Here is a 10,866-nt window from a genome sequence, read left to right as displayed (position 1 = left end):
ACAAATAAAATATTTAGAGAACTTAGTATTACTTTTCTCCTAAAGTGCAAATTGTGAGGTGCAGAATTCTCTAGGAATTCAGGAGGAGGAAAAAATGGGTGAGAAATGGAGTAGGTGATTTTCATGAAGAAGGAAGGGCTTGATACGAGTTTTTAAAACTAGATGGGCAGACAAAATGTCAGAGAGCTCTTCACTTTATTGTACTTGTTTAAAGAATCATAGAAAACCTGTTTGCTAGAGCTGGAACGGTGACCAGCCAAAAGACAGGATATTTGTCAAACAGGAGGCAGGACCACAGACTTCTTGGGAGATCCAGGACTGGACCCTGAATTGAGACTGGTTGGGGCTCTAGGGGTGGGAAGACAGAAATACAGAGGAGTGTAGGGATCAGAAATAAACTGAGGCCAGAACTAAACCACACCCCAATGGGAAATATTCTACGGAGATCCCTTCTTTTTCTAATAAAGCAATTATTCTTACTGCATTAAAAAAAAAACATTTTGTGTGTATGTGACGGGCTGAGTCACTTTCAGAAGAGTTCAGAAAGCTTGGGGAAAGATATTAATTCTTCCTTAATGTGTTTTCCTCTTTCACCCCACTGAGGGGTCTGCCAAACACACCCCCCACCCCACCGCTCCCCTCTACCCCCCAACACACATACACTTCATATTCTGGTGTTGGCAGGGCATTTACCTAAAGCTGCTAGGCTGTGGGTGGAGCCTGAACAGTAACAGAAACATTCAAAGATATATAAAGACAACTGAAATTCACATCAGCTGACTGAGCGTGCATTTTACCAGAAGTCGGACTCGCCTGCTCTGCTCTCATAATTGCTTTTGAAAAGGTTTTCTCTGAAGAAATCAAATCAAGTCTGTTACCAAGCAAATTGAAATTTCCAAGCTGCAGCCATTCTAGAAATTCTAAACATCATTTAAGAGAAGATCTCAATCTCAGTCTGTTTCTACTTTCTCTAAGGAGCCGTTTTTGTGCTGTTTGGCCCCTTTCTACCTGGAATGGAACAAAGGTACAGTTGAAAATTGTTTTCCTACTGAATTTAGGATTGATATTTTTGGTAGTTTGTCTTTACTTCTTCTGGTGAAAAGGTACAAGAACTGAGAGCTCTTGGGGGATGGGGTGGAGTTCATGATGTTAAAACAATTTTTGTGGATATAGTATGCACCGTCTCAGAAACATCTGATTCACAGCTCACCCAGTTATTTGGGTACCGAGCTTGCCTTCCCCACGCCCTGCTTGCCCTGGATAGTCTATTTGCCAGAGCCCCTCTCTCCAAGCCCTGTCCTCTTCACCCAGCCCTGTCACTGGTGACATCTTTTCTGTAGATTTCCCTTATTTTTCCTCTGGCTGCCAGTGTATCTTGTCTTTTGGAACTTTCCTTCTGCCAATACATTACCTACTGCTCTGCTTGGGCCTCAGAAAGCCATAGGACCAAAAGAGGTGCTAAAGATTCAGGGCTGAAAGAGTCCAGAGGACTCAGGGTTTGGAGTTGAGGTGTGGTCTGGACTAAGATGTGCCCTGAATTTATGGCTCAAAGCTGCAGTCCGTTTTACAGCCCCTCACAGGAAAATGCTGAGTTCTTCAGGGCATACATAAGATTTTGTAGGCTGGATTAGAACTTAATTGCCATTAACAACTTGTTTCTATGGGGAAATATTAACTGCAATACAAGTAAACTTTAAGGTTGCCACCTAGTCATAAATGGGGCACTGTCTGTAGGATAATTTTTAAAATATCAGTGTCACATTTGGGTACATGCTAGTTCTTAAGAAAATATGAACAGGTTACAGGTTCATAAAAAAGCTTTTGTAGGAATCATTGTGGGCCAGTAATTGCAATGTTCATTTATTCTTTCAACAAATATTCATTGGAATCCTCATGTGTGCTAGGCTCTAGGGGTACAATGCAAACTCATACAGGCATGGTTCCTTCCTTCGTGTGTCTGTTAGTTATCTTCAGGGGATACAGGTATTAATCTCATAATTAAAGATGAAATTAAAAGTTTGATAAGTCACATGAAAGCACAGGTACATAGTGCTGTGAGTGTTTATAATAGTAGGATTTGACCTTCTTTGGGGTGTCGGGGAAGACTTCCCAGTGGAGTTAATGATTGAACTGAGATCAAAAGGATAAGGAGAGTTAAATCTGTGAACAAGGCATCAGGAAGTATATTCTGGGCACAGGGCTGTACTTTGAGCAAATGAAAGAAGGTCAGGTGTCATAGAAAAAAGAATATAGTTCAAAAAGAGCTGGAGAGGCTTCCCTGGTGGCGCAGTGGTTGAGAGTCTGCCTGCCGATGCAGGGGACGCGGGTTCGTGCCCCGGTCCGGGAAGATCCCACATGACGCAGAGCAGCTGGGCCTGTGAGTCATGGCCGCTGAGCCTGCGCGTCCAGAGCCTGTGCTCCGCAACAGGAGAGGCCACAACAGTGAGAGGCCTGCGTACCACAAAAAAAAAAAAAAAAGAGCTGGAGGAAGTGATTAGGGGTCCCTATGCGTCACCTCTTAGGCCGCATTAGGAATTTTGTTCTTTCTCCTGGGAGCAATGGGAGGATATGAGGCATTTTTAAGAGGTGGGAGAAGGATTGGCAGGATGAGTTTATTTTGAAATTTCCATTTAAAATATGTTATTCTGGCCATAGTGGAAAGAGCAGAGAGTGAATGCAGGGTGACCAGTTAGGGGCCCATGGCAGTGGCCCAGAAGGGAGATGATGGTAGCTTGGATCGGGGTTGTAGAAGGGGATGCTTATGAGATAGACTTAAAAGTTAAATTGACAGACTTGAATTGAATATGGGATAGTGAGAGAAAGGGAAGGGTCAAAGATAACAGGGGTGGCATGGTGAACATTTGAAAGTTTGGGGATGGGTGAGATGTGCTGAATTGGATTTTGGATGCACTAAGTTTCAGGGGTCTTTAGGACATCCTAATGGACATGTACAAAAGGCAATTAGCTCTCCACATAGGGCTTCCTGACGCAGGTCTGCTCATATGGGAGTTACTGTGTTCCGGAGCCATGGGTATGGATGATCCCTTAGGGGGAAAACGTCAAGTGAAGAGGATACAGAACTGAGCCTTGAGGAACTACAACATTTCATGACCAGGTAGAGGAAGGATGAGTCTACAATGGAAACAGATGAATGGCCAGAAATGTAGGGTGAAAACTAATAAGCTATTGGGTGTGTAGAAACCACCACCACAGAAAGTATGTCTGACTGTGAAGGAGAGGAGAAAGAGAACTAGCTGGAGAGTATGTGAGGCTGAGCTGTAATTTTTTTTTTTTTTTTGGTGGTACTTGGGCCTCTCACTGTTGTGGCCTCTCCTGTTGCGGAGCACAGGCTCCGGACGCACAGGCTAAGCAGCCATGGCTTATGGGCCCAGCCGCTCCGCGGCATGTGGGATCTTCCCGGACCGGGGCACGAACATGTGTCCCCTGCATCGGCAGGCGGACTCTCAACCACTACGCCACCAGGGAAGCCCCTGTAATTTTTTTAATGGGAGACATTTGGACAGTTTAAAAGGCAATTTAATGCTGTAGGATTCCATTTATATATCATTTGTGAAATGACCATATTATAAGGGTAGAGAACAAATCAGTGGTTGCCAGAGGATAGGCGATAGTGGGGGTATGACTATAAAGGGCAGTCCTTGGAAATTATATCCAGCAAGTTCTTTGGTCTGGATGGAAGAGTTAGATGTCTTGATTTTAGTGGTAGCTACGCAAATCTATAAATGGAATAAAATTTCATAGAACTATCTATGCAGACACATGCACATATGCAAAAATGGTTGCATGTACAAACTGGTGACATCAGAATAAAGTTTGTACTCTAGTTAACAGTATTGTACCACTGTCAACTTCCTGGTTTGATATCGTAATACAGTAATAAAGTGATGTAAGATGTCCCTATTAGGGGAAGCTAGTTCCCCTAAGGTACAGGGGACTCGACTATCACTGCAAATTCCTGTGGATCTATTTTATTTTCATTCGAAACTTTATTCCAAAATAAAAAGTTGTAAAAAGTCAATAAGAGAGAAAGATATGAAATTTACAGTGAAAATTGTGGAGTAACGTCTTTTTCTCTTTTTCTTTAGTACTTTGTCCTTCAGGTGCAACCTAATTATTATCATCATCATTATTACTCATGCATAATGTATAGGAATCACTTCTCATTAATGTATAACTCAAAACTCCCAAGGCCTTGCCACTAGAAGACACTTTACAGAGGCAATTTGGCAGACTTAAAAGAGCCACATATGTTCATGGTAGGACCTTATGCATTGATTATAGCTGGTGGCAGGAGTGGGCTGCTCCCTCCTGGGAGGGCAAGCTTTACCCTTCCACATCCGTGGATTCAACCACCTGGGATCAAACATATTTGAAAAAAAACTTCCAGAAAGTTGTAAAAAGCAAAACTTGAAATTGCTGCCCCCCACCCTACCCCATCAACTATTTACATAGCATTTACATTTTATTAGATATTATAAGTAATCTAGAGATGGTTTAAAGTATCTGGGAGGGTGTGTGTAGGTTATATGCAAATACTATGCCATTTTACATAAGGGACTTGAGCACCTGCAGATTTTGGTATCTGCTTGGGTTCTGGAACCAATCCCCCTCAAATACCGAGGGACGACTGTATACATCAGAATAAGTGAGGTGTGCATATGCTTTGAAAGAGCATGTTTAAAATATCAGCTTCTCCATTATTTTTATTGTGCAATATAATGTACATAAGAAAAGTTTATAAAATTTAACACTTATAAAACAAACACCAGTTTACCCCAGGTCAAAAATAATAACACTACATACCAGCACCCCAGAATTCTCTCACGTGCCCCTTTCTTTTTTTGAAAATATCTTTATTGATATATGATTTAGTTAGTACTATGAAATTGACCTGATTTAATTGTACCAGTCAATGATCTTTAGTATATTTGCAGAGTCGTGCAGCTATTTCCACAATCTAATTTTAGACTCTTTCCATCACTCCCCAAAAAGAATGCCCAACCATCAGTCACTCCCCATTCCCATACACACCTCTACTCCCACCCTTGGTAACTACCAATCTACTGTTTATCTCTATAGATGTGCCTATTCTGGTTAGTTCACATCAACGGAATTATACTATATGTGGTCTTTTGTGTCTGGCTTCTTTCACTTAGCATGATTTTTTGAGGTTCATCTATGTTGTAGTATGTATCAATCACTACTTCATTCCTTTTTATTGCCAAATAGTACAGTTGATCCTTGAACAATGTAGATTCGAACTGTGCTAGTCCACTTATACACAGATTTTTTAAAATAGTAAATACAGGCTTCCCTGGTGGCGTAGTGGTTGAGAGTCCGCCTGCCAATGCAGGGGACATGGGTTCATGCCCCTGTCCGGGAAGATCCCACGTGCCGCGGAGCGGCTGGGCCCGTGAGCCATGGCCGCTGAGCCTGCGCGTCCGGAGCCTGTGCTCCGCAACGGGAGAGGCCACAACAGTGAGAGGCCCGCGTACCGCAAAAAAAAAAAAAAAAAAAGTAAATACAGTACTACATGCTCTCCAGCATTGGTTGACTCTGTGGATGAGGAAGTGTGGATATGGAGGGTGGACTATAAAGTTATGTGCAGATTTTTAACTGCTCAGAGGGTCAGCATCCCTAGTCCCCACACTGTTCAAGGGTACGTGTATTCCATTGTATGGACATACACATTTTATTTATCCACTAATCAACTGATGGACATTTGGGTTGTTTCACTTTTTGGCTATTATGAATAATTAGCTAAATAAATGTTCATGTACAAGTTTTTGTGTGGACATATGTTTCCAGTTGTTTTTTTTTTAATTCTCAATCTCCTTTTCTTTTTTTTTTAATTTATTTATCTCATTTTTGGCTGCGTTGGGTTTTCGTAGCTGCACACAGGCTTTCTCTAGTTGCGGCGAGCAGGGGCTACTCTTTGTTGTGGTGCACGGGCTTCTCATTGCGGTGGCTTCTCTTGCTGCGGAGCATGGGCTCTAGGCGCGCAGGTTTTGGTAGTTGTGGCTCACGGACTCTAGAGCACAGACTCAGTAGTTGTGGTGCACAGGCTTAGTTGCTCTACGGCCTGTGGGATCTTCCTGGACCAGGGCTCGAACCTGGGTCCCCTGCATTGGCAGGCAGATTCTTAACCACTGCGCCACCAGAGGAGCCCCACAGTTCTTTTGGGTAGAGACCTAGGAGTTGAATTACTGGATCCTATAGACACTATATGTTTAACATGTTGAGAATATGCCAAACTGTTTTCAGTCGTCCCACCAGCAACAGATGTTGGATCCTGTTTCTCTACATCCTCACCAACACTAGTACTACCTGTATTTGCTATTGTAGCCATCCTAATGGATGTGAAGTGTTAGCTCATTGTAGTTTTGATTTGTGTTTCCCTCTTGACTAATGATGTGAAGCTTCTATTCATGTGTGTCACTGACCATTCATATATCTTCTTTGGAGAAATGTCTATTTAAATCCTTTGACCATTCCTAATTGGGCTATTCGTTTTGTTATTGAGTTTTAAGAGTTTTTAAAAAATAAATTCCTGATATGTGATCCTTATCAGATATGTAATTTTTTCTTGGTTTGTGTGTTGTCCTTTCACTTTCTTGGTAGTGCCATTATCAAAGGACTACCTTTGTTGATACTGTCTAATATACGCAGAGTTTCTGTTTTATGATTCTTTCTTCTTTCTTTTATTTTATTGTTTATTAATTGGATTATTTTATTGTTCTTTAACATCCTTGAGATGGTTGCTTTTTAGCCTTTCTTTTTTTTTGCGGTACACGGGCCTCTCACTGTTGTGGCCTCTCCCGTTGCGGAGCACAGGCTCCGGACGCGCAGGCTCAGTGGCCATGGCTCACGGGCCTAGCCACTCCGCGGCATGTGGGATCTTCCCGGACCAGGGCACGAACCCGTGTCCCCTGCATCGGCAGGCGGACTCTCAACCACTGCGCCACCAGGGAAGCCCTAGCCTTTCTTTTTTTAACGTTCACATCCGAGGCTATATATTTATCTCTGAGTACTCCATTATCACACTGATCATTCTAGCTTCATCCCCTTGCTTATCTATTGAGTCCCACTCCAACAATGAGAAAGCTGGCTCTCACCATTGTTGTCCATGTATTTAATTATGCAATTCCAGTATACATGTATAGAAGTATCAGAATTGCTAACCCATACCCCTATGCAAAATCGCTTTATCAACTAGAATATAGTAGTTCCTATGTGCAGCTCCTTGTGCCTCTAATCTTACAGACTCCATTCATTTCCAAAGATACTTGGCCAGCACTTTTCCCCTCACCCACTTCAGTTAGGTTGTTTCATACATTTGTAATAGTTAGATTCTCTTGTCAGTCTATATTCTTTCTTGGGATTCCTCAACCTCCTAAATGATTTATTTTTTTTCTTGTTCTTACTTTCTCAGAGCCTCAAAAAACAACAACAACCTTCTAGATTTGAATAAGTGTAGATGTTACTACATTTATATAGTTTACCTACAACAACTACTGTGTATTTTCTGACTAATGGATAAAATCTTCTTTTATTTGCCTACATCTTTTATTTCAAACTTCAAAATGCTGTCCTCTCCTCTCTAATATTTTGAAGTTTGATGAATAAACCTGTACTCCATTTATGCTTCCCCTCTCCCCTAAATCTTCATCTCTTCATAATAAAAGAGTTCTAAATTTTAGGTTCTAAGAAGAAAGCTCTTCCATCTACTTTATAACTTCAATCTCATTTCTCAGGACCTCTCTCAACGCTGGTATGTCTTCCTTATGGTGTAGGGAACCAAAAATGCACAGCATATCTAGCTGTGGAAACTGAGTGGTTTTTGAATGAACAAATTTCATTTTGTTTCCAGTGTCCTTTCTGGTAACACTCAGTGTTTAATGGCCTTTTGTAATGAAACATGCAATGTAGTGTCTTAAGGGAATAGTCTAAGCTGGTGCCTGTTTATTAAATAGTTTAGCTTAGAACCCATTATTCTAAAAGTATAATTGGAATTACTTTTCCCAAATGTTTCTTCATATTTGCCTGTTGCTCTTTTGCCATAATTTTGCCTATTCAAACAGCCTCATGAGAACTTGTTGTCTCTCAATTTCTCATTTTGATTTCTGGAACGGCGTGAAGGCCATTTGCAATCTTGAAGGTTTCACGTTACTGGTTCAATAAATATTTATTCAGTTCCTAATGGAAAATGCAGTGATGAAAGATTCCCATATGAAGCTCGCAGCCTAATGTTCTTCTGCTAGATCATTGGTTACTAAAGCGTTTTGAGTATAGACCTCCGTTTTAAATTAATTTTTTATTGGCCCTCATTCAATAGTGGTGTTTTTAATGGCTGGTCATTGGGAACAATATGTAGATCGGGAACTACCATTCTAGGTAATTTATGAAAGCATTAAGCTCCAGTCCAGAACTGGTCAATGGGTTTCAAAACTCCACTGTTTCATGGTTCCCCATAAGTGACAGTCACATAAACACACACACACACACACACACACACACACACACACACACACACCCATAACATTTGCCCAAGTTCTGTGGCATTCAGGGTTTTTTTGGTTTGTTTTTTGGTGGAATTTGGGCATTTAAAATCTATAGAAATGCTGTCTACTAGTTTTGCTGTAATCATATTGTTTTTACCCATTCAAAGAATTCTAGTAGGGTAATGAGGCCCTTTCAAAATTAAGATATTCCCTCCCCTTCACCCAGTTGATATGTTTTCTTAAGTATTTGGAAAATTTCCTAGTCAACTAGTAGATCCTGTAATAAAAACTGAGAATTTATATTCACTTTTTTTTTTTTTTTTTTTAGTTTCCAGATCTTCCTTGAATACAAACTTATCCTGAGAGAGGACACAGTGTCAGTCTGCCAGTCCTGGAGTTGTTATTTACCCCCAAGGGGGTTGTACTTACTGTAGCATGGTTCCAGTGTCTCACTTTTGAGTGAAATTTGCTCTCAGCCTAGACTCCAGAGAACTGAGGAGCCTGCCTTGTCTGTTGACTAGCACACTAGATCACTAGGTGAGCTTGTCATGCCTGGGTCCAGCTTGTTCGGATGCTTCAGGGTGAGCCCTGCTGAGTGTTCTGCAGGGTAGGCCATGGTCCCTGCTGGTAGTTATGGACATGGGGCAGGGGCCATCACCAGACTCTGAGCCCTGAGTACGGCCCCCAGGCAGGGTAGGCAGCTGTCTGTGGTTTGCTCTTCCTAACTTTGGCATGCCACTTGCAACAGGTTGCAGAGACTGGTGTATGCTGAAGCTTTTAATCTCGACTACACCTTTTATTTTAATTAAGTTACTTCATTGATTTTCTATCTTGCTGAGTCATGCCAGTGCTTTAAGAATTTTATATTAATGATTTTTAGAGTCTTCTGTAAGAAGCTCATTAAATTTTTTGACTTGCCTAATTTCTTCTTCTTCTTATATATTAAATATATAATTTAATAAAATTATATAAGCAATATAATTTGAAATAAATGCTTTGAAAAGAAATTGAAAATACAGATAAACACAAGAAAATAATCTAATCATCTGTTGAGATACATTTTAGAGTATTCCTCTACCCTTTTTCATAAAAATTATATTTATTAAATTTTTTTGTTAAATAGAGATTTGCTGTATATACACTTCAGTATCCCTTTTTTCTCATTTTATATTAGGAGCATTTCTAATAGCCTTAAACATTGATCTATAAATGATGCCTATCATTTACTTGTGTTAAAATACTGTAATTTACTGAACCAATTTCCTATTGCTAGAACTTTAGGTTGTGTCGTATATTTTGTTATAATATAATTTTGTTATAAATAATTCTGTAATGATTATCTTTGTCATGTGCGTCTCTATTTCCTTAGGATAAATTTCTGGAAGTGGAATTATTGAGGCATATATATATATATATAGCTAAAATTCTGTGGAAAATGCCACTGGTATCTTGGAAAGTGATTGCACTAAACCTATAGATTGCCTTGGGTCCTATGGTCATTTTAACAATATTAATTCTTCCAATCCATGAGCATAGTTTATCTTTCTATTTGTTTGTGTCATCTTCAATTTCTTTCATAGGTGTCATAGTTTTCAGAATACAGGTCTTTTACCTCCTTAGTTAGATTTATTCTAGGGTTTTTTTTTTTTTGACATAACTGTAAATGGGATTGTTTCCTTAATTTTTCTTTCTGATAGTTCATTGTTAGTGTATATAAACACAGTAGATTTCTGTATATTCATTTCATATCCTGCAACTATAGTGAATTCGTTGATGAGTTCTAGTAGTTTTTTTGGTGGCATTTACAGGGTTTTGGTATCATATCATGTGCATACACTAACAGTTCTACTTCTTCCTTTCCAATTTGGATGGTCTTTATTTCTTTTACTTGTCTGATTGCTGTGGCTATGACTTCCAATACTGTGTTGAATAAAAATGGTGAGAGTAGGCATCCTTGTCCTGTTCCTGATCTTAGAGGAAATATTTTCAGCTTTTCACCATTGGGTATGATGTTAGCTGTGGGCTTGTCATTTATGGCCTTTATTATGTTGTGTGTTCCCTCTATACCCACTTTGTTGACAGTTTTTTTTTTATCACAGATGGATGTTGAATTTTGTCAAAAGGTTTTTCTGCATTAATTTAGATGATCATATGGTTTTTATTCTTCAGTTTGTTAACGTGGTACATCACATTGATTGATTTGTGGAAAATGAATCATTATTGCATCCCTGGGATAAATCCCATTTGATCATGTTGTATGATCCTTTTAATGTGTTGTTGAATTCAGTTCGCTAATATTTTGTTGATGATTTTTGCATCTATGTTCATCAGTGATTTTGACCTG

At 39.9% G+C, this 10,866-nt stretch overlaps 1 protein-coding gene across 2 annotated transcripts in view; it reads left to right on the top strand.

Annotated features, from left to right (window-relative positions):
- Positions 1-8,463: 8,463 nt before the first annotated feature.
- Positions 8,464-10,866, top strand: part of LOC307192410 (cytidine monophosphate-N-acetylneuraminic acid hydroxylase) — a 69,549-nt gene continuing 67,146 nt past the window's right edge. For both annotated transcript variants that reach the window (XR_013830045.1, XM_079933238.1), the window contains exon 1: positions 8,464-9,059. The gene's annotated coding sequence lies outside the window, so the exon portion shown is untranslated. The remainder of the gene's footprint in view (positions 9,060-10,866) is intronic.

This window comes from Stenella coeruleoalba, assembly GCF_951394435.1.
Source record: "Stenella coeruleoalba genome assembly, chromosome: 10".
NCBI lineage: Eukaryota > Metazoa > Chordata > Mammalia > Artiodactyla > Delphinidae > Stenella > Stenella coeruleoalba.
Note: the sequence above shows the minus strand (reverse complement) of the source record. Positions and strands in the feature narration are given on the sequence as shown.